Below are 23914 nucleotides of genomic sequence, written 5' to 3' on the forward strand. Positions count from 1 at the left end.
GCCTCCCGATTTTTTGGGGGATTAGAAAGTACCAGGAATAGAATCCTAGGCCGTGCTGAGAGTAGGGTACGGGTTCTATTGCCTTGGATTGGAGAAGGAGGGAGACCTCCTGATCCAGAATGATGGAGTGATCGGATGTTCTCCACATCGGTAGAGGTGGGGAGTCCGGTGGCACAGAGAAAAAGTTCAGATGGTAACCTTGAGCAATTATCGCCAATACCCATTGGTCTGAGGTGATTGAGTGCCATATGTTGTTGAAGTGGCACAGTCGACCTCCCACTGGTATGTGAGGCAATGGAAGCTGGCTGCTGCTCTCTAGGTAGAAGTCAAAAACCTGAAGCAGGACCTGGTTGAGGAGCTGCTTGAGGTTTTTGTTTCCGAGTCTGACGAGACTGGGCTTTCTGAAAAGGTCTCGTAGATCGGGATCTGGTTGGTGGCGGGTAGGACTTCTTCGGGCGGAAGAATGACTTCTTAGAGTCCTTTCGGAAAGGATGTTTTGAAGAGTAGTCAGAAGGCATCAGAGAGATCTGTCTTAGGGTCTTATGATGGTTCTTAAGTTCCGCCACCATCCGTTGAAACCGTTTGCCAAACAGATTATCTCCTACACAGGGGTAGGACAGATAACCTGTCTTGTACCTCAGGGCAAAGGTCGGAAGACTTGATCCAGGCCCATCTCCTTGTCGAAATAGCGGCTGCAGATACGCTAGTAGCAGTGTCAAAGATATTGTAAGATGATCTGATCTCATGCTTGCCTGCTTCAAAACCCTTGTTTACTAGGATTTGGAGCTGATCTTGAAATTGCTGAGGCAGGGAGTCTGTCAAATCTTGTATCTGTTTAAAAATGACCCTATTATATTGGGTCACTAAAGAGCTGATAAGCGGCAATTCGGGAGATGAGCATTGATCCTTGGAAGACACGGCGATTAATGGCATCTAGAAACTTCTGTTCCTTGCCAGGCGGAAAAGAAGTGTGAGGCTTTGATCTATTTGCTCTTTTCTGTGCAGATTCTACCACTACAGATTGGTGATCCAATTGAGGTTTCTGAAAACCCAGAGCTGACTGCACCAAATAAGTAGTATCAGCTTTTCTGTGGAGCAATGGAGCCAGGATTTTCCCAGTTTTTGTTGAGGAGATCCAGAAGAACCTGGTGGATAGAGTTGGAGGTTATTTCTTTGGGAGCATCCAGGAATTGTAGCAACTCCATCATTTGATGTCTATCATCCTGTTCAGTCTGTAATTGGAAGTGAACCAATTCAGACATTTCCTTCACAAAATTTATAAAGGAAAGGTCCTCTGGAGAACGCTTTCTACTTTCAGTGGGTGAAGGTGGTGAAGGCAAATCATCGGTGTCTGGGGAGGAATCATAGGGATCAGCACCTGACCCTCTAGGAAAGAGGAGGACGGGGTGGTGGGATACCAGAGGGTCCTGGTCTAGGCTCCGAAGGCATCGAAGGAATAATTGGAGGCACCAATGAAGGCATCCAGGTGATGGCTCGGTGGCTCCAACGGGTGTATCGGCACAGATGGTTGGACCAGTGGCGATGGACGTATCGGCATCAATGGCTGATGTAGAACTCCTGATGGAGGGATGCGGAACGGTGTTTCTCCTCCTGACAGAGTAAGCGGGGAGGGCACCGGAGCCATCTGTGACCCAGGGTCCATCGGTGGAAAAGCAGCAATGAGCACTTCCATCCTGGGGAGCAGCAGTGCCAACGCTGCCAGAATCAGGTCGGTGGTTGGTTCCACAATCTGTACCAGTGTCTGTGCCGGAGGAACCTGGAGTCATTGCATCACCTTGTCGATGGCCTCCTGAACCATCCGGTCCAGTTCTTCTCTGAGACCTGGAGCAAGCAGCCCCAGCTCCAGAATAGGAGGCAGAGGCATAGCCGGAGGGACCATCGTTAAAGGCGGAGTCGCGGCTCCCAATACCCTGTCGGGTGAGGGTTGCCTCTGTGACCCAGGTCGGTGCCTTTGCTGGACGGGGTCTCTTAGACAGCGGCTCGGACGATGGCGAAGTCGATGATTTCGCTCCCTCGATGGTCCGAGACTTTAGATGGTGATGTTTGTCTCTGCGATCCCCTCAGTCCTGAGGGGACGTAGATGGTGTCGAAGGTCGAAATGACGTCGATGCCGGACGGTCACCGGCCGGCAGTCGATGCAATGGACGGAGTCGGGGTTTGAGCACGGGAGTGAAGTTCCATCTTCTACATTCTGACCTTGCGACCTTTTGGTGTCATTAGGGCACATTTGGTAAAGGTCAAGACATCGTGCTCTCGTCCAAGACACATTACACAGACCGTATGGGGGTCTGTGATGGACATGGTGCGATTACAGTCTGGGCACAGACAGAACCCAGACACCATGGCAAAAACTGAGCCGCTTTATGGTCGACGGCCAGTAGGCCACGCGGGCAAATGACTGTAATCGACGGAGAACGGGTAAAAACTTACCGGAGTACAGCGGCTTGAAAAAGTTAAAGGAGGGGCCCCTGTGGGGCAAATTAACTTGTAGTAATTCCGTGATGAAAATTCCTGTCAGTAATCTCTGCAGAGCTCCTTAACCACGAGGCTACTGCTGCGTGGAAAAAAAAGAAGGCTGAAGGGGGACCCCTGCTAGCTGCAGGGTTAGTGCCATGCTGGGCATGCCCAGTAGAGGCCAGTCAAAGTTCTGAAAACTTTGACAAAAGTGTTCCGTGATTGGGTTCCATCCTGTGATGTCACCCATATGTGATGACTACCATCCTGCTTGTCCTGTGAGAAAAATGCAGTCTGGTACACCTCCCATTCATTCGGAATCAAGACAACTTCTACAGCTGCCTCGTTGGGACTCATAAAAGAAGTCATTATAGCAGTAGGGAGGTGGCCTCAAGACAGTACCAAGTCTACCTCAGGCCAGATGAATTCTTCATGAATGGATCCTACGCAACCACACCCTTGTCTTCATTACAGGTCCAGGTTAACAATTACACCTTGTCTGGATCATATGACATTCTTTCGTCTGCTGGGCCTATATAGAACATAGAAGTAATAGCAGAAAAGGTCCTAATGGCCTATCCAGTCTGCCTAGCAAGCTCCCATACTTATCAGTTACTCAGACTGCCAAGGTCAGGGCTCTTGTTAGTTTCTGTTTGAGTCTAATTTCCTTTCACCCCTGTCGTTGAAGCAGACAGCAATATTGGAGTTGCATCATAACTGTAGTATCAGGCTTTCTGGTTGAGGGTAGTAACCACTGAATCAAGCAAGTTACCCCCATGCTTAATTTTTTTTCCCAGACTATATAGTTCAAAGTCCTTATTGGTTGCTGTCTGAATCCAATTCCTCTTTTCCCCCTGCCATTGAAGCAGCGAGCAAGGATGGAGTTGTATCAACAGTATGAAGGCTTATTTGTTAAGGGTAGTATCCGCCATTCCAGCAAGTTACTCACATGCCTCTTTCTATATTACCCTCCCCCTTGTCTTTAGGGATCCAGTGTTTATCCCATGCCCTTTTGAAATCTTTCATAGTTTTTGTCTTCACCACCTCCTCTGGAAGGGCATTCCAGGCATCCACCACCCTTCTCCATGAAGAAATATTTCCTGTTCTGAGTCGTCATCCCCGGAGTTTCATTTCGTAACCCCTAGATTCTAATGGTTTCTTTCCAGCAGAAAAGTTTGTTGTTGATCGTGCATCATTAAAACCTTTCAAGTATCTGAAGGTCTGTATCATATCTCCTTCTGCTCATCCTCTCCTCCAGGGTAAACATATTTAGGTCCTTCAACCTCTCCTCATAAGTCATTTGATGAATAACCCACCATTTTGGTCATCCTTCTCTGGACCACTTCCATCCTGTCTCTTCCCTCATTAGATACAGTCTTCAGAAGTGAACACAGTACTCCAGGTAAGGCCTCACCAAGGACCTGTACAAGGGGATTATCTCTTCCTTTTTCTTACTAGATATTCCTCTCTCTGTGCAGCCCAGCATTCTTCAAGCTTTAGCTATTGCCTTGTCACATTGCCTTGCCAACTTTAGATCGCTAGACACTATCACCCCAAGGTCTTTCTCCTGTTCCGTGCACAGCAGTGCTTCACCCCATCACACACAGTTCTTTCAGATTACCACATTCCAGATACATGTCTACATTTCTTGGCATTAAATTCCAGTTAAACCCACAATGAAGTGTGGAACGATGGGCAAACACACTAACAGGTGTGTAGCAAAATCAATTGCAAAGGTCCAGTTGCCATATCTTCAACCACTCTTCATTTCCTTAAATCACATCTCATTCTCTCCACGCCTTCTGGTGTGTCCACTCTGTTACAGATCTTAGTATCATTCACAAATAGACAAACTTTACCTTCTAACCTTTCTACAATGTCGCTCACAAAAACGCTGAACAGAACCGATCCCTGCAGCACTCCACTTAACATCGTTCTCTCTTTACAGTAGGTTCCATTAACCATCATCCGCCTTCTATCCGTCAACCAGTTTGTAAGCCATGCCACCACCTTGGCGCTCACTCTCAAGCTTCTCATTTTTTTCACGAGTCTTCTATACAGGACCGTATCAAAGGCAAACCAAGACTTTCTGGTGAACACTTGGGTCTAGCGAGGCTTAAAATCTCGATCACATGGAAGGGCTTCCCTGGGATAATGTGGGACCAGCTAATGCCATTAGTAATGCAGCTAATCCATATTCATCCTTAGGTGATATTGTTGCATTTAGGCAGCAATAATTTGAAGTCAACGCGCAGCATAAAGCTAATACAAAAAATACAGAGAGACTGCATCACAATAGTGGAAAATTTCTCTCAAACTAGCATTGCTTGGTCACACCAAGTTATCGAAAGGAAAACAAGAAATTAATAAATAGATGGGTCGTTTCATCTTAGTTTTGCAAGATTTCAATGCATCCCATGAAAAGATTGATGAACATTGCCATGGCCTATTTTGACCAGATGGACTCCACTTATCTAATATAGTCTTGGACATATTTAACTCAGGCCTACAGGATGTGTTGGAAGCAATGAGAATGATGGCTGCAATACCTAGATGCTGGGGGATCTCTAACAGCAAACAAGGAGTCGTTACTGGGATGGCCAGCCTGCAAGATAAGGGCAAAATGAGAGGCCCGCATCATAATTGTGACAAAAACGGCAAGTATGGTAGGAACAACGGCTGTTTTCTTTGCTTGCTCTTTTCTGGTTATTTCCTGTCCAGAAGGGCTCTAAGCCCTTCTGCCTTAAAACTCTGAAATATAGCCAAAAGGTTAGGCATATTTGCATTGTGGTGTGTTTTGAAGGGATTGCTCAGACTGCAGCCCTGAAGGGCAAGAAGTGTGGAGTATTGATAGATTGCTAGAGGTGGAAAAAAGAAAAATAAATTAAAACTTCTCAGCTAACAGTAGGCAGCTTGTCTTGGAGTGGGGCTGATCCTATTCAATAGCAGAAGATAATCTTGTGAATAAGCAGGGGCAAGTGCCAGTCTTGATTGGCTACTGTTGGAAACAGGATGCTGGGCTTGATGGACCCTTGGTCTGACCCAGTATGGCATATTCCTATGTTCTTATAGAAATGACGGCAGAAGAAGATCAAACGGCCCACCCAGTCTGCCCAGCAAGCTTCACACATTTTCTCTCATACTTATCTGTTTCTCTTAGCTCTTTGGTTCTATTTCCCTTCCACCCCCACCATTAATGTAGAGAGCAGTGATGGAGCTGCATCCAAGTGAAATATCAAGTTTGATTAGTTAGGGGTAGTAACCGCCGCAATAAGCAAGCTACACCCATGCTTATTTGTTTTACCCAGACTATGTTATTCAGCCCTTATTGGTTGTTTTTCTTCTCCCCTGCCGTTGAAGCAGAGAGCTATGCTGGATATGCGTGAAGTATCATCTATGCTGGATATGCATTGAAAGTGAAGTATCAGGCTTATTTGGTTTGGGGTAGTAACCGCCGTAACAAGCCAGTTACTGCCCGCTTTGTGAGTGCAAATCCTTTTTTCCACATTTCCTCTTGCTGTTGTAGCTTAGAGCGATGTTGGAGTCACAGTAACCATGTGTATGTTTATTGAATAAGGGTATTATCTCCAGGCAGTAGCCGTCATTCTGGCGAGCCACCCACTCTTCATTGACGGCCTCTTGACTTTATGGATCCACAGTGTTTATCCCACGCCCCTTTGAAGTCCTTCACAGTTCTGGTCTTCACTACTTCCTCCGGAAGGGCATTCCAGGCATCTACCACCCTCTCCATGAAGAAATACTTCCTGACATTGGTTCTGAATCTTCCTCCCAGGAGCTTCAAATCGTGACCCCTGGTTCTGCTGATTTTTTTCCTACGGAAAAGGTTTGTTGTTGTCTTTGGATCATTAAAACCTTTCAAGTATCTGAAAGTCTGTATCATATCACCTCTGCTCCTCCTTTCCTCCAGGGTGTACATATTTAGATTCTTCAATCTCTCCTCATAAGTCATTTGATGAAGACCTTCCACCTTTTTGGCCGCCCTTTTCTGGACCGCCTCCATCTTGTGTCTGTCTCTTTGGAGATACGGTCTCCAGAACTGAACACAATACTCCAGGTGAGGTCTCACCAAGGACCTGTACAAGGGGATAATCACTTCCCTTTTCTTACTCGATATTCCTCTCTCTATGCAGCCTAAGCATTCTTCTGGCTTTAGCTATCGCCTTGTCACATTGTTTCGCCGACTTCAGATCATTAGACACCATCACCCCAAGGTGTCTCTCCTGCTCCGTGCACAGCCTTTCTCCCCCCATCGAATACAGTTCATTCGGATTTCCACTCCCCATGTGCATGACTCTGCACTTCTTGGCATTGAATCTCAGCTGCCATATCTTCGACCACTCTTCCAGCTTCCTTAAATCCAGTCTCATTCTCTCCACTCCTTCCGGCGTGTCCACTCTGTTGCAGATCTTAGTGTCATCCGCAAAAAGACATACCTTACCTTCTATCCCTTCCGCAATGTCGCTCACAAAGATATTGAAAAGGACCGGTCCCAACACCGATCCCTGCGGTACACCGCTTAAAACCGCTCTCTTCAGAGAGAGTTCCATTTACCATCACACATTGTCTTCTGTCCGTCAACCAGTTTGCAATCCAGGCCACCACCTCGGCACTCACTCCTAAGCTTCTCATTTTATTCCTCAGTCTCCTGTGCGGGACAGTGTCAAAAGCTTTGCTGAAATCCAAGTAGATGACTAGTTATTTCCTGTCCAGAAGAGCTCCAAGCTAAGTATATTATATTACTGCCTTAAAGTTCTGAAATATAGACAAAATTATGCATATTTGCATTGTTTGTGTGTTTGAGGGGATTGCTCAGACTGCAGCCCTGAAGGGCAAGAAGTGTGGAGTATTGATAAGGATTGTTAACAGTACTAAAAGGGAGGATTTATATTTTTAAAAAACCCATACTTAAGTATACAAAGGATCCTACAAAATCCCTGTAACTCCATGTAAGCTAAAATTTTAGTAGTTAATATCAACTGCTTAATTCCCTCTACCCACCCACCCCAGGGTTTGTTCTTCTAATATAGTCTTGCTGGGATACATAAATTCATAAGATATGTCAAAGAGGGTCAGAACAAGGGTCCATCAAGCCCAGCATCCTGTCTCCAACAGTGGCCAATCCAGGCCACAAGAACCTGGCAAGTACCCAACAACTAAGTCTATTCCGTGCTACTGTTGCTAGTAATAGCAGTGGCTATTTACTAAGTCAACTTAATTAATAGCAGGTAATGGACTTCTCCAAGAACTTATCCAATCCTTTTTTAGACACAGCTACACTAACTGCACTAACCACATCCTCTGGCAACAAACTGTGCACTGAGTGAAAAAAAAAACTCTCCACAATTAGTTTTAAATGTGCCACATGCTAACTTCATGTTAGCATGTGGCACATGCTAACATGAAATAACTGATTCACATTAAGCCGTTCTAGACATCTCATGATTTTAAACACCTATCTATCATATCCCCCCTCAGCCATCTCTTCTCCAAGCTGAAAAGTCCTAACCTCTTTAGTCTTTACTCATAGGGGAGCTGTTCCATTCCCTTTATCATTTTGGTAGCCCTTCTCTGTATCTTCTCCATCGCAATTATATCTTTTTTGAGATGCGGCGACCAGAATTGTACACAGTATTCAAGGTGCGGTCTCACCATGGAGCGATACAGAGGCATTATGATATTTTCTGTTTTATTCACTATTCCCTTTCTAATAATTCCCAACATTGTTTGCTTTTTTGACTGCCGCAGCACACTGAACCGATGACTGTGTGTTATCCACTATGACGCCTAGATCTCTTTCTTGGGTGGTAGCTCCTAATATGGAACCTGACATTGTGTAACTATAGCATGGGTTATTTTTCCTTATATGCATCACCTTGCACTTATCCATCATTAAATTTCATCAAATGAGCAAAATGAGGACTATCCAATACAATTGTGGAGCCTTTATCTTGAGGCAAATCATTTGGAAACTTAGAGCTTGCCCCATTTGTTCAGAACCCTTGCATGAAAAAGGAGTTCGCTCAACTTAAAGCTGAATTAACTGTAATAAAGTACTAGCAAGAAATCCTCACCCACTTTACAGCATTCAGGAATCGTTTCCCATTACCACAGAAAATTCAAAATCTCAGAAAAAAGTGGTTTACATGGGCTCAGGTAGGATAAGACCTATGACCCAAAGACACCTGTTCTTCACAACTATGCAGCCAACAGGTCCCCCCCACCCCTCCATTTACACAGTGTGTACATGAACCCAAGAACAAATGGATTACAGTGGGCTCTGGCAGAATAAGACTTGGGATATGGAGACATCCATTCTCTGAAGTGACAAGTACAAAATGCCTTCTCCATATTAGATAATGAAGAAGCTCTAGCAATGGAAACAAATGGTATCTAAAAGGAAAGAAGAAACCCAAGGTACTCAAATTCCATAATACAACCAATAACCATAAGTAAAAGCTCACTGTGCTGAATGACAGTCACCATAGGCTCTAATTTAGGAACTCTTTTCGAGGGAAACATTATAGTTCAAAGCCTAGCAGGATCATCAGCTAGTAGAAATGCTATTCAGATAGTCAATGCAATCAAAGTAAGGACTCTGGTTGATATTATCAACGACCTTGATAGAAACAGCATCCAAGTGGTACAGAGAGATTTCCAGACTCTGGCGAAGCAGATTAATCATATGGTAAAGACTATTGTCTTTTCATGGAAAGGGGAAAGAGGCTAAGCTATATAGATAACTTCAATGCATGGCTCACAACTTGGTGTAAGGAAGAAAGTTTTGGATATATTGGGGGCTAGTGCCATGTATGGAACATTAAAAGACTCTATGTCAAAGATGGCTTACATCTGTCTGTGGCAGGAAAAAAGATCCTAAGTGATCAATTCAATTCCTATGCCATAAGGTATTTAAACTAGAGGACGTGGGGTGGCAGAAGGAAATTGGAATCTCAACCCCCAAATCTCAAAGAAATGGATGAAGGGGATAACAAAAGTCCGCTGAATAAGCACAAAAGTTCAAGAGCAGTAACCTGAAGGAGAGACGCTGGAAAGCTATTAGCACAAATGCTCATGGTCTGGGCAATAAAATTCCAGAATTGAATCTGGACATTGTTGATATTAAAGAAACATGGTTTATGGAGTCAAATTACTGGGATATAGTCATCCCTGGCTATAACTTAAGAAAAGACAGAAAGGACAGTAAAGGCAGAGTAGCAACACTATGTCAGAAGCAATATCCAACCAATTGAAATGCAAGGGACGTGGGGGTAGGGAAGAAGCATTATGGATTAGCCTAAAAAAAGATGATGCTTTCATTTACATTGGTGTTGTCTATAGACCTCTAATTCAGACATAAGAGCTGGACAGAGATCTGATCGAAGACATCGAAAAGATGGGAAAGAAGGGAGAAGTGTTCGTTGGAGATTTTACTATGCCAAATGTAGACTGGAGTATCCCCTCTGCGGAATCTATGAGAAGCAGAGAGACAGTGGATGCCCTCCAAGGGGCTATGTTCAAACAAATGGTAATGGATCCCACGAGGGACGGTGCAATCCTGGACCTAGTGCTCACAAATGTGGATGTCTATAATGTCCGGACAGGTGCCCCAATGAGTACAGTGATCATCAGATGGTATGGTTTGATACTGCTAATCAGATACGAACAAAAGTCACACGAAAAACAGAGTTTTTGACTTTCAACTATGCGGACTTTGACAAAATGGGGATATACCTGGAGTAAGAACCAGAAGACTGGGAGAAAATGAGCAAAAGGAGATATTACAAAGGCAACAAATCTATACGTTAGAAAAGTAAACAAAAGTTCAAGGAAAAAGAAACCAATTTGGTTCTTAAAGGAGGTGACTGCAAAAATAAAGGCAAAAAGATCAGCGTTCAGAAAGTATAAAGGATCCCAAAAAGAGAACACAGGAAAAAAATACCTGGTGAAAATGAGGGAGACAAAAAAAGAAATCAGAAAAGTAAACGGTCATGCGGAAGAAAGTATTGCCTAAGAGATAAAGAGAGTAGCAAAATATTTTTCAGATATATAGAGAAAGAATGAAAGCCCCAAAACGATATACTACCATTTGAAAGGTGACAAGGAGCAATGTGCAGAGGACAAACATGGAAATGGCAGAAATATTTTCAGACATCCCTCTGGACTCACCCTGCTGAGACTTAAGACAAGGGTGGAACATATGATAACACAATAATCTGTTATCCCCAAGCTCAAACAACTACATGATCATTACTCTATAGTGTTGATGAATTTGGTTACCAATGAGGGTTTGATTAATAAAAAGAATGCAGATTTCGATATTGATTTTGAAGATGTAGGTTGGATATTGATTTGGCGTGCCACTTTTAAATTGTCCACTTGAAATAAAAATTGAGAACTGATGTATCGGTTTGCTTCACCGTACATACCCACATGTGAGATAATGAATAATAATGGAGGTGGAGTAACCCTCATAAATGAGCTGATAACGTTACATTTGAAGTAGCGTTTGTGAACAATCACTTATATGTAGAAAGACAACATCTTTGTGTTATCTAAGTGAAAGTATTTATTTGCTATAAATTTTAATCCACTGGGTACTCCAACCTCCCTATCTCTCCACACCACCTCCTTGAGAACAATATTTGTTGTAATGCTTCCCTGTCGCCACAGGAGCATAATTCGTGTCTGACATACTGTACATGCGCTGTTCATATCTTGTAAAAGCCCGCGAAACAGCAGAATGCTTGAAAACATGGTGTAAAACACCATGATAATAGGGCTGTGTTTCAATCGATTCTTGTGATTAAAATTTGTATTGTGATTTATTCTTGTGAAAGCCTGCGGCGCAGTAAGATGCTAAACCGTGGCTGAAATGCCGATGACAGGAAGCATTACAACAAATAGCGCTGATCAAATTCAACCATTAGGTAAGCATTATATATGCACATAGAATTCCACTGTCCTTATGTTCCATATAGTGGACGCCTTTCAAATGGACGATGGTTACAAACTGACTGTTTTTTGTCCTCTTGTTTATTTACAACAGCGGAAATCGCATGCCCTGAGCACACATACAATTGTGGCTTGTTAAAAGTTTTTTACATTCTTAAAGCTTGCTGGTCCCCTGAGGAAGAAAGACATTCCGAAACCCTGCAGAGTCGAGCGATTCGACAGCGAGCGAAGGGGAATACAAGAAAGGCACCTTATAGCAGGACATTTATTTAAATATCAAACAACGTACCTGAAAGGAACCTCTCCCCCCAACAAACACTATGCGGCATTTAACACAGAGAAGCCTTCGACTCTGTCTACAAGCTGAGGATCATTCCAGCCTTCAAGCTAAGTATATTACTAGCTTATAAAAAAAGAGACTTTGAATCCATAAGCTCTAAGTACATAGAAGGTACATAGCACCTTACGGGTTACCTGGCTCATATTAAACCAAGAACCCTGTGCAGTATGATGTTTGCTGGATTCACAGTCAACTTAAAAAAAAAAAAAACCATAACTATCATCAAGTGAGAAATCTGTGTGCTTTTTTTGTAATTTAGTTTTTCTCACATTTCAAGGTTCTTTTTTAATTTAGTGAAGTTTTGGAAATGGCATGCTGAAAATTAGGATGTTGACTGGTATGTTATCATACGGGCCTACTTAGGGAGGCTATTTAGTTATTTATGTTCTTAATTTCTGGTCTCTGATGTGATCCTCATGTTTGACCTTTCCTATTTTGATATCTTGATGGTGCTTGGTTATATATCTTTAGACAAGATATTGACTGTTTCATGTCTTGTTTCTTCTAAAAAAAAAAAAAAAAAAAAAGTTTAAAAAAAAAAGCCTTTAAAATGACAATGTCCCAGGGGAGTTGGAGGCTTTTGAATTGGCGGTCAAATTAATTTAATAGCTTTTCTGAATCGCTTTACAGATAAACTATGACCCAAAGCAATTAACAAAGACAACAAACTAAAACAAAATAAAGTTCACATATTTAAAATATCATTAAAAATATAACAAAACAAATAATTCCAACCCCCTGCAAATTCATCTCACAGCAAGCTAAGCTATATTATTAAAATATTGATAACGTCATGACAATTGCAGAGTTACGCTACGTTCTATAAGACAACACAATCTAGTAATCAGACATAAATCATGTCTCTAGCTTTTTCTGAAATTTCACTAAATTTATTTCTTTTCTCAATTCCAATGGAAGGCTATTCCATAAAACTGGAATAACTATTGAAAAAGATGTGTTATCCAAACAAGAGATACCAAATTATTTCACAGCCGCAAACCGCAGAAACCGCCTCCCCACAGATCTTAAATTTCTTTTTGCTTCATGCTATTCCAGAGAATCCTTCAATGAAGGGGTGCCAACTTTAAAAGCCAAAACCAAGTTTAATTTACATTTGTCTACTATAGGTAACTAATGAAGCTGTAACAAAAATTTAGCAGATATTCTACTGGATTTCCCCAAGACCTTACAAAGCAGCTGTATTTTCAACAAGTTGTAATTTGTGAATCAGTTTAATCCTGTAATCCCAAATAAATTGCATCACAGTAAGCCAACTGAGAAAGAATGAATGCATAAGTCACAGCTTTTAATGTTGACATATCCAAATATAGTCTCAACTACTTTACCAATTTCAGTCTGAAATAGGTATTACCTGCTACCTGTGTAATTTTATTATCCCAAAGTGAATTTAGTATAAAGCACAACCCCAAGAGATTTCACATGATCTTTAGGAGTCAACTCCATTCTCATTCAATTAGGTAAAATAGGAATATCACCCATCCCTACTTAAGTAGCTCAATCTTTTCCAAGTCAATATCCAACGATATTTTACCCCCCCCCCCCCTTGTGTTTCAATTCCACACAAACCTAGTTTACTTTAAATGCTTAACCAAAGTTTTGATGTTATCTGTTACTGTTCTGCGTTCCATGTAAAGGATATGCCTACTCAGTGGCCCTATATCTGTTATCTGTAAACCGGTACGATGTGCAAACGGCTATCGGTATATAAAATGTTAAAATAAATAAATAAATAAAACACAAATCCAATCTATGAACAACCTCCTTGGGATTTTTCCTAAATGTGCCCTAATCTGGATGATATCCGCATAAATAAATAGAAAGGATAAAATCAAATGACTGAATCAACTGACCTAAGGGAATTAAAAATAAATTAAAAAGAAGAGGTAATAGAACCGAGCCCCTGAAACCCCAATTATACCTGACATGGATGGGACAGTGAATCTTGGGGAAAAAAACTGATTATTCTCGATTTGTTTTTAAATGATAGGGCATATTCATGCAAATAAGCAAACCGAAGATGCAAACACAACAGAATCTCCAAAGTCTATCCCACAAACAGTCCAGTCAATAATTAAAATTGAAAAGCAACCCGGATAAACCAGGATCTTTATTAAAAAAAAAAAAAATACTTGTTCAGTTAAATTTTTTCCATGTACAAGTCCCATAGACTTTACTTTTATCAACATAAAACAAACTATACCATGACCATTCACCTACAACAAAAAAACCCCCTAAAACAATATACACAATACACAAACTCACTACCTAAACACACCATTCACATTCATCCATCCTTAAATGCACACACGAGTACTCTTATTAATAGATATGAACATACTGTATTTCTATACAGGAACCGCTAAACCTGATTTGTGGATAGTGTGGAATAGCCACTTGAGATTAGCACATTTTAGATATTAACAAGTAGATAGAAGTACATTTCATGCCATAATTTCCTATAGTCTGGATGAAGCTTTCTATTTGTAAGAAATGCATCTAACTTTTCCATTTGCATCCATCAGCAATTTTCAGAAACCATTTCATCCAGTTTCTCCCCACATCAAGTGACCAAGAATGAGCAAGAGAGGACAGCAAAGATATTTCCTTACAGAACCGAATGTTATACCAAAATGACAAAGTATTCTGCTGTATATTCAACTTTTTGATTATTGATATAAGTGAAGTTTAGGAGAGAGGCTTAACCACTTGAAGTTGGACTGTATGAAAATAAGGCAAATATATAAAAAACTGATTAAGTAGTCTTAAGCGCTGTTGGAGTTGTTCAAAAGATATGGTGTCCTGTGATACAACAAAAATCTCCCCAAATTGTTTATGCCTAATTGTTTCCATTCTTTAAATAATGTGTTCTATCCTGGAACAAAAGCAGGATTTCCTAAAATTTCAATTAACTCAGTAGCATAGGGGTTGTCTCCTCCACATTTACACATATACCTCCATGCTAATATCACCGGGCCCCATGCTAATATCACCGGTCTAAATCAATACATACTTTTTAAGCTGCAGTGATAGAATCGTATGATGTATGCAATACATTTATGGCCCCAAAAGGGTACACAAAACCATCAAATTAGGCACTTCATATTTAAACTACTGCTTACTTACACCATTCCCAGCAAAATCACAACTGGCAAGAAACATTGTAAAAATGAAAATGTGGGAGCTGTAAACCTCCAAATTTTTTGGAATGCATAAGTATTTTATGACTAACTTTTGCTATTTTGCCCCTCCAAATAAACTGTATGATAGCTAAATTTAAGTGCGTAATATCCTTAGATTTCGACCAAATTGGAAGCATCTGCATTTATATAGTAATTTTGGTAAGAGATTTTAAACAGTACACACTTACCTAGCAAAGAAAGAGGAAACTTTCCACAATTGTAATTGATTATTAGAGTCTAATAATAGAGTTATATTTAACTCGTACATTTGAGAGATATTTCTGGGTATCCAAACCCCTAGATATTTAAATTGACCCTGCAACCAAGCCAAAGGGTCCAACCCAATTATTCCTTATATTGTCCATTATTGGAGTGCTTCAGACTTGGAAAAATGAATTTTAGTCGTGCAAAAATACCAAATTGTTTGAGGATGAGTCTTTAAGAGAAACCAATGGTTCTTTAAGAAACAAGAGCATGTCATCTGCAAATAAGCAAATTTTGTATTCAGACTTACTAAAGGTAAAACTGCAAATGTCACTATCTAATATTTATTTGCACCAGGGGTTCTACAGAAAGAATATACAATATTGGAAAAAAGGGACATTCCTGATGAGTACCCCCTTGCAGAAAAAATGGGTTGGAATTAACATCATTGATCAACAATTTAGCCACATGTAAAGCGTATAATAATTTAATCCACTGAATAAAAGATTCAGGGATTCCAAATTTGAGCAATGTTAAGAACATATAGTTCCACTGAACATTGTCAAATGCTGTGTGTGTGTGTCTAGGCTGATAATAAGACCATGCAGATTGCATTTTTCCTCTTAACCCACTGCTTCAATGAGTTCTCAAACATTTACAACTCCATGCCTGCCTTGTATAAAACCTGACTGATCTGCCACAATGATTGATACCACCACATTAAGCCGTCTAGTTAACAAGGAAGCCAAGATCTTAAAATCTACATTAAAGATAATGGCCTACATCTTTATAGGCTTCATCAAATCTTTATCAGGTTTAGGAAACAATTATTTGGGCCACGATCATATCCTTAGGAAAACTGTCTGTAAACATCCATTGTACATTTATAATAATGGATCAGCAACTTCATTCTGCAGTATTTTATAGAATTCTGCACCAAATTCATCTAACTCCGGTGCTTTTGCCAGAGGTAACACTTGTATAATATGTAAATTTCAGACAGTGAAATTAAAAAATAGTTTATCCTGGAGTATGAGTTGTAAACAGGGGAGTAAAATGTAAAATCCTTTTCCAGAGGATGCAGTATGCAACAAACATCCAGCAATTATAATTCTTTCAGCAGAAAATGAACCCCTTCAAATGGTGTGTGTAAACTTTCAGCACGCACCGGTTTTGCATCCAGTTCCAAGGAAACAGGTAAATTGAAATCCCACCCCCAATCACTAAACGGTATTTAGAGTATGAGGCAAGAGATAACTAGGTTAGAATAAAATGTCTGAGAAAACACTGGGTGCATAAACATTGCACAAGATTAATTTAGTGTTGGCTATTGCTCCAATTACTATTATATATCGTCCCTAAGAATATAAGAAATTGCCATGCTGGGTCAGACCAAGGGTCCATCAAGCCCAGCATCCTGTTTCCAACAGAGGCCAAACCAGGCCACAAGAACCTGGCAAATACCCAAATACCAAGAAGTTCCCATGCTACTGATGCAATTAATAGCATTATTTTCCGCTCTACTAAGAACAGACAGCTTTTATGAATTAATATGGCAACATCTCTGTCTCCTAGAAAATGAGGCAAAATGACACAGGCCCACCCAATCCTGTTTGAGCTTTCCATGTTCTTTATCACCCAAGTAGGCTCCTTGTAAAAAAACTAAAAAAATAAAAAAATTTTGATTTGGCTGTTTTTGTTTTTTGGTTTTTTTTTTTTATAAAGAGATTCAAAATTTTCTCTTAATGGGCGAACACACACCATCTATATTTAAAGAAAATTTTCAAATCAGCCATCTCTCAAAAAGGAAATAGGACAATATAGCAACTGTAAATCTGAGAGCCGCCCAGCTTTAGCACCCCCATCACAAATAATCTAAACCCATATGGTTGATTGTTTACCATCATCTACACTCCAAACTGTATCTTATAAGAAGACAGTACCCCATAGACATTCACACACACCTCCAGCCATTCCATTTGTCCCCATCCCATTCACAACATTCAAACATTGGCTACCATACAACTAAAGAAATTTAAAAAATTTGCTTCAAGGCGCTGTGTCCACTCCATACTTCTGTTTCTTCAAGGAACGGGATCACATCCTCCACGCAACCATGTGAAAATAAGTAACCATAAGTGTGTGTGTGTGGGGGGGAACTTCTGCTGTCCATCTTGTAAATAAGTTGCTGTCAGTTAAATCCCCCTATTCTCACCTCCAATTCCCAGTTATTTATTTCCCTGTTTTATTGTAACTGTCACTCTCCTTACAATGCTCTTGTTACAGTTGTTTGAGTTATCTCTTATCTTGCACACTGTTAAATGTAAACCGGTTTGACGTGATCCATGTCATGAAAGCCGGTATAGTAAAAATAATAAATAAATAAAATAAATAAATAAATTATGTTTTATAGTATGTCCCTGGAAATCACATCAGCCTTTACTGAAAGAACAGGTGAGAAAATAAAGAGGAATATCGACTGGAGGACTCCAGGAAGGCCATCAAGTCTTATAGGAAGTCTTCTGTGGCCAGAAATCCATAATAAAAAGTAGGTAAAGAGACCGCTTTAACTAGTAAAATAAATTATAGGCTAAGCAACGCAACTCCCAGCACAATCTAGAGAAAAGAAAAATAGTAGTAGCCCTATGAAGCGTAACTCGGCCGAGCATACCAGCTAAAAAACTTATAGATGAATGTGCTGCAAAACAACAAGGACACAAAAAAAAAAAAAAGAGAAAAAAAAAAGAAAACAGATCGCCTCCTGAAAGATCGCAATCCTCTTGACCACAGTGAAACAAGATCGGTAACATGCCATCCAAAATTTTGTAACCATTGTTAACTGCAATGGTAAATCTGATCTTCATTCGTGGAGATGAGTGGAATTGGGGGAAAAGCAGCATAAACTAGCCCCTCTGACCAAGCCAGTAGAAAGGCATCTTGCACTTTTCTTCTGCTGGGACAAAGTGAACAAAACCATTCTAATTTCCTGTTCTGCTGCAAAGAGGTCTATCCAAGGATGACCCCAGAGGTGGAAATTGTCATCTGTTACCTTCTAATTGAGGGCCCATTCGTGCAGATGAAAGATTCTGCTAAGCCTGTCCGCTTCATAGTCACTATTCCCTGTAAGTGGCCTAAAGGGAGATTGAGTGAATGTCTGCCCAGTCCCAAATCTGAATGGCCTCTCTGCAAAGAATTCATGAACTGATCCTCCTTGCTTGTTTATATAGAACATGGCCACTTGATTGTTCATGTGAATCATGATGTTATTTTCCCCGTAGTACGTGACAAAATGCTACCAGGGCATTTCATATCACTCTCAATTCCAAGACATTGATTTGGTAGCTTTTCTTTGACAGACCAGAGGCCGTGTCTTGTAATGTAGCACAAGCACACCATTGTGTCCGTTGTGAGGATTAGCTAATGAGAAAATGGTTGAAGAGGGACCCTGTCTCCCAAACCACCTGAGATAGCCACCATGCAATGTCCTTCATTGAAAGGGTAAGGAGAATGGTGATGAACAGATTACGATGGTCCAGTGGGTCCTGGAGGTGTTAAGGGATTGCTATGCTCTAGAAATTATCCAAATTCCTCCAGATGCATTTATCTTCTCTCCATGCAACTCTGTACGGAAGGGTTTCTTGAGGCCCCATTGCAATTGTCGCATATGAAGTAGAGTTCAGAAAACTGCATGAATAGCTGCCGCCACATGGCTCAGCAACTCTAGAACTCAGTGTACCATCCAAGAAGCCCGATGAAGGAGCTGGGAGGGAAGGTTTCGTAACACTTGGGCTCTGTTGCTGGGAAAGAAGGCTCTTGATAAAACTATTTATTCTTGCTCCTATGAACTGCAGAATTTATGTTGGATGGAGTACAGACTTTTAGTAATTTATCAGGAAGCCCAAATTTTCTAAGCATTGAATGGTGTCTATGAGATTGGCTCATAGTTTCCCCGAAGAAACCAATCATCCAGATAAGGAAATATTCTTATGGCCATTCAAAGGTGAACCACAGTCCCAGCAAGAAATTTCGTGAAGACCTTGGGGGCAGATAAGAGTCCAATGGGAGTACCCTGTATTGACAATGATTGGAACTTATCTTAACAGAAAGGCACTGCCAACAAGGAGGAGGTATCAAAATGTGAGTACAGGCATCCAATTAGATCGAGGAAGTGCATGCAGTCGGACTGGATGAAGGGTAGTATCATGCTGAGAGATATTTTTAGCTTTTCCCTTCATAGATCCTTGTTGAGAGTCCTGAGGTCCAAGATGAGTTGGATGCCTCCCAATTACTTGGAGATAAGAAAATATTGGAGTAATAGCCCAGGTTGTGTTGAAACTTCACTGTATGGCCCTCAGGGTTAATACATGTTGTACCTCCTGCTTCAAAAGAGTAAGGTGGGATGGAATTAATGAGGAAATGATCACATGAGGAATGGATGGTCATTTGATGAAATCTAGGTGATAACCCTGATGAACAAGTGTCAGGACCATACCGTTAAGCAGCCTTTGATTCTGCCCCTGACCTGAATGGATGACTGTGGCAACTGGTAGATCAAAACCTTTGCTGGGATATAGAAGCCAGCTATTGCTGCTTTAGTGGCCTCCAGGGCCCTTTGCAACCCATCAATTGAGCTGACAGTCTGCTGATGGGTCTGCTGGTATGAAGGTTGATGATAGGATGGATTTTGTTTGTAAGGCTAACAAGGGCAGAAGGATCATTTATGCTGTGAGTAAAATCATATGGGTGATTCTTGGTGATCAGCTAAAGTAATTAAGGATTGAGCATTCTGCTCCTTTATTTGGGAGACAATTTCTCAATTTATCCCCAAACAGGTTCTCATCCAAACAGGGAAGATCTGCTAACTTCTCGTGAGCATTTTCCCTTATACTGCGAGCCCTCAGCCAAGCTAAGCGATGGGCAGCAATTGATATACAAGACTTCAGCAACATCAATCTAAGGAGGTGATGAAGATCCTCCTCCAGATCAAGCAGCTGTTGAGGAGGTATTTCATTTCCCATCTCTGATCTTATGTATGGTTTAAGCTTTTGTGCACATTCATATAAGTACTGCACCATGTAGAATTGGTGCTGCTCTATCTGAGAGCCAAGCATAGACCCTTGAAAGACCTTGCGGCCAAAGTCAACTAAAATTTTGTGATCCTTGCTTGGTGGTGAACTGGAGTGAAGCCTAGGCTTCTTTGCCTTTTTCATTGCTGACGTCACCATCACTGAGGTGTAGCTGAACTACTCCACAGGCTGGAGACTTCCTGAGATGGAACTTTAAGTCTATTTTCCCCAACACCATAGTTCCAGAGAAAGGGGACTTCCACGACTTAATCAGAAGTGAATCCAACACGACACGTGAAGAGGGCTATGGGCTCTGCTTGAATATCCAATATTTTTAAGATGCCTAGGAGTTCCAAGCATGGGTCCGGCGTTTTCTTTACTTTCACTTTTAATGATGTTCCTGGATTCTCCACAAAGCAAGAGTATACGGGTCTTCAGGTAGAGAAGTATGCTCAGGAGGCTCTTCTGGTGGAGCAGAGAGGATTCCTGTGGAGCTATTAGGACAGTTCCCAGGGGACATCTCAGATGGAATCTCAGACGTCAATGATGCAACCAGACTTTTGTCATCCATCAGAACTGACAAAGGTGACAAATCCCCTGGAACCAGGAATTTTGGAATCTCATGTGGAGAGGTTGCAGGTTCCATATCGTGTGTGAGCCATTCCTACTCTAATGGTGGACGGCTTGGATAGGCCAGTGGGAGGTTGCAATGAGGTAAAGAAATTCTTAAGGATGTTCAATATCTGCTGCATTGCCTAGTTGGACCTGGCTGCAAGTGAAAGTTCTGGAGCACTGGCCCAGAGGTTGACTCCTGAATAACTGTTGGGTTTCCAAGGGAACTTCTGGAAGGGAAGATAGATCCCCTACAGGCTGGTAAATTGCAGCTGGAATGGTGACAGGGAAATGTCTCAGATGTCTTGGAGGCGGTACTGCTGTGAGCAATATGGAGGAAAATAAAGATTGAAATGTTGAGAGATGAAGGTTCCGGACAGAATCCTCTGTCTGGATTAGAGTTCCTCTAGAAGGTCCACAGAGTTCATTTTCCTTTTGATACAGTTGAGAAGTCTGAAAAACACTGTCTACCGCTTTGCAACTTAGAGGAGGTGCTGGAAGGAGTGGTGAAGAGAACAACTGCATCAGAAACTGTATCCCGATCATAGGCTCCTGTGATGGGAACTGCAGAATACTTCTCAGATGTGGACTTCTGACACTAATGGTGTGCGTCCTTTGACAACAGACTCATATTTTTCCATCAACAATGCATATCCAGAGCAATGACCAGCCCTTTTGAGAAACTGGCTTTGAAAGCGGTATTGTATGAGTTGTACCTTCCCTCTGTCTGCAGTTCATCGTGCACTGAATGCTTCGATGCAGTGTGCATCTTAGGCTTCGAAGCATCACATGGTGCACAATGCTTTGCTGCATCATGCGTCTTGTGCTTCAGGGTGTTGTGGCCCGCATTCTTCGTTGCGTCATGTACAAATTTCCACTGCGTCGCAGTAGCTTCAGAGCATAGTTCGCAGTGGATTTCGGTGTGTCGTGTGCCATGCATTTCATTGCTTCAATGAATCTTGCGTGTAGGCCTTTTCTAGCAGCATGCAAGCTCTTCAGAACAACGTCAGTCTCTGATGTCTTGTGTGCAGTCTTAACTTCAGAAAGCTGAGGTGCCGAGACTTGATTTTGCGAACGCCTTTGGTGCTTCTGGCATGCCCACAGACACGGCTCTCTGGTGGATATCAGGTGGTGTACCATGTGCCCCAAGGAGGATTGTATTGATCTTCTGTCTGCATTCTTGGGGGATGGATCTAATTCTTCCGAAATCAAAGAAGCTGCTTGACCGCAGGCAATTTTCTGACCACATTGCTTTTGGGCCCACAGGGAAAAGTGTCCACAATCTCAACAATTGACCTGATCATGGTGGGGTTCTAAGAAGAGGTAGCAGTAATTGTGTCTATCTCATGGGACATGATGCGCCCAGAAGAAAAGTATTTGAATCCCGGGCTCTGGGCCAATGCAGCACTGAAAAAAAAAACCCCCCAAACAGCATTTAAGTCACTAAAGCAAAGGTGAGGAGATCTGAGAGAATGTACACATCCGTACAGAGTGCAGAAAAAGTGAACTGAGGAGATAGCAAATGTTGCTTACCTGTAACAGGTGTTCTCACAGGACAGCAGGATGTTAGTCCTCACATATGGGTGACATCATCAGGATGGAGCCCAATCACAGAAAATTTCTATCAAAGTTTCCAGAACTTTGACTGGCCCCTACTGGGCATGCCCAGCATGGCACTAACCGTGCAGCCAGCAGGGGTCCACCTTCAGTCTTATTTGATAGCTATAGGCAGTGCCGAAAAAAAAACAAAAAACGTTACGAACCCAACAGCGCGGGGCGGCGGGCGGGTTTCGTGAGAACTAACATCCTGCGGTCCCTTGAGAACATCTGTTACAGGTAAGCAACATTTGCTTTCTCACAGGACAAGCAGGATGGTAGTCCTCACATATGGGTGAGTACCGAGCTGAGGATGTCCGAACGTGCACCAAATGTACCGAACGGCGTGCAACAGGCACAACAACTGGGGTGGAATTTGGTCGAAGGCATCCTCAACCCCACCGGGCAGGCGGAAGGGTGTAGGTACATCACATTGGAAATAGGTTACGCAGGACAGACTGGCCGAAGATGTAATCTTGTCTTCCGGCTTTGTCTAAGCAATAGTGGGCTGCGAAAGTATGGAGAGAACTCCAGGTGGAAGCCCTGCAAATGTCAGGAAGCAGCACCAAGTGTAGGTGTGCTACTGAAGTCGCCATGGCTCTCACAGAGTGTGTTTTGACACGGTCTTGAAAAGGAATGCCTGCTTGCTGATAGCAAAAAGATATGCAGTCCGCCAACCAGGAGGAGAGAGTCTGCTTACCCACAGGTTGCCCTAATTTGTTGGGATGGAAAGAGACGAATAACTGAGTGCTCTTCCAGTGGGCAACTGTATGGTCTAGATAGAAAGCTAGAGCCAGTTTACAGTCAAGGGTATGCAGAGCCTGCTCTCCTGGATTGGAATGGGGCCTGGGAAAAAAGGTAGGTAGTATGATGGATTGATTAATGTGAAACTCCAAAACTACCTTAGGTAAAAACAGGGTGAGTGCGGAGCACTGCCCGGTCCTGCAGGAGTTTAGTGTAAGGCGGATAGGTAACTAGGGCCTGCAATTCACTAACTCTGTGAGCTGAAGTGATAGCCAAAAGGAAAATCTCTTTCCATGTGAGATATTTTAGGTCACAGTAATGAAGAGGCTCAAATGGTGGTTTCATGAGCCAACCGAGAACCAGATTAAGGTCCCAAGAAGGGGCCAGAGGACGGAAAGGTGGCTTGATATGGAGCAAGCCCTTCAAAAAGCGTGTTACGAGAGGTTGTACCAAGATAGGGACATCCCAGACACCTTTATGGAAGGCGGCTACTGCAGTGACATGCATTCTGATGGAAGATGTCTTAAGACCTGACTGACAAATGACAGAGATAGTCCAAAATCCTTGGGACTGGACAGGAAAAGGGATCAAGGGACTGAGAGGTGCACCATGATGTGTACCTTTTCCATTTATAGGAATAAGATTTTCTCGTGGAAAGCTTCCGTGAAGCAATCAGGACATGAAAAACTGAATCTGAAAGGTTA

General features: G+C 42.0%; 1 protein-coding gene across 6 annotated transcripts in view; it reads right to left on the reverse strand.

The window, feature by feature from the left end:
• GPBP1 (GC-rich promoter binding protein 1) overlaps positions 1 to 23914 on the reverse strand; it is a 453143-nt gene that overhangs the window by 208906 nt on the left and 220323 nt on the right. The window lies entirely within an intron of this gene.

Source organism: Rhinatrema bivittatum, chromosome 1 (genome assembly GCF_901001135.1).
Source record: "Rhinatrema bivittatum chromosome 1, aRhiBiv1.1, whole genome shotgun sequence".
NCBI classification, from domain to species: domain Eukaryota; kingdom Metazoa; phylum Chordata; class Amphibia; order Gymnophiona; family Rhinatrematidae; genus Rhinatrema; species Rhinatrema bivittatum.